General features: G+C 42.7%; 1 non-coding gene across 1 annotated transcript; it reads left to right on the top strand.

Annotated features, from left to right (window-relative positions):
* Positions 1-475: 475 nt before the first annotated feature.
* On the top strand, positions 476-601 carry LOC111726782. The gene has a single exon (XR_002774482.1). It is a non-coding gene; the product is annotated as a U4atac minor spliceosomal RNA (small nuclear RNA).
* The last annotated feature ends 575 nt before the right edge of the window (positions 602-1,176 follow it).

The following is a 1,176-nucleotide window of genomic DNA, read 5'->3' as shown; positions in this document are numbered from 1 at the left end:
AAGGACTCGCCTTTTGGGGGAGGGGGTCGAATAGCAGATGTATTCTCTGTGAAATGCATTGATTCATATAGGTTCAGATTTTAATCTCAGTGAGGGTAATTGAATTTCAGGAAGGGGCAGGATGGAGCCATTGGAGGGATTTCGCCTTTCTCCCTCAGCAGGTCTCCAGCAGGCTGCTCCCCAAGTGAACTTAGGTCCACAGGAGAGCCTGTCTGCAGTGTAAATCCCTGGCCTCACCTTTGACCACAGTGCTGCCCCACAGGGAAATTCTGGAGCCAGTAAGGAAGACTCGGGTTTTAACTTTTCTAATTTTCCCCTTAGCTTCTATAAATCTGGTATTCAAAATATTTATCTTATAAGATTTCATGTGAAGACTAAATTGGGAACATTTATAGAGCTCCTAGTACAATGTTTAAGACCAGTGGGGTGCTAATTTCTGTGCAATGAAATAAAAGTTATAAAACCAGATGCCCCTACCATTCTTTTCTTGGGGTTGCACTACTATCCAATGAGTGCATAGGGAGGGCAGTACTGCTAACATCTACCCAGCACGCTCACATCAACTAGAGCTTTGCTTTATATGGTGCAATGTTTTGGAAAAAAAAAAAAAATCTCTCCCCCCCACCAAAAAAGATGCCCTAAATATCAAATATGTGAACCTGTGGTCTGGAAGGTTGTGGACTGTGTCATTCTGGATGGGTGAACATTCTGTGTAACCTGCAATTTGACTTTCATGATCCTAAAAGTGTTATCAAATGTTATGAAAATGTTTCTTGAATTTAGCACAATTTCTCCCTCTTACAGAATACACTGAATATAACCATGTGTGTGTTGTGTGTATGTGTTTGGTGTCTGATATGAAGTGTGCCTGTGTACATGCATATGTGTGTGATACGTGTTGGTATGAGCTCCGGATTGTGTGTGAGGGTGTTGTGTGTGATACGCGTTGGTATGTGCTCTGGATTGTGTGTGAGTGTGTTGTGTGTGTGATATGTGTTGGTATGTGCTCCGGATTGTGTGTGAGGGTGTTGTATGTGATACGTGTTGGTATGAGCTCCAGATTGTGTGTGAGAGTGCTGTGTATGATACGTGTTGGTATGTGCTCTGCATTGTGTGTGAGGGTGTTGTGTATGATACATATTGGTATGAGCTCTGGATTGTGTGTGAGAGTGTTGT

This window comes from Otolemur garnettii, unplaced genomic scaffold (genome assembly GCF_000181295.1).
Source record: "Otolemur garnettii isolate 467f Iridium unplaced genomic scaffold, OtoGar3 scaffold00079, whole genome shotgun sequence".
In the NCBI taxonomy this organism is placed as follows: Eukaryota; Metazoa; Chordata; class Mammalia; order Primates; family Galagidae; genus Otolemur; species Otolemur garnettii.
The sequence above is the reverse complement of the archived record's forward strand: the minus strand, read 5'-3'. Positions and strand labels throughout refer to the sequence as shown.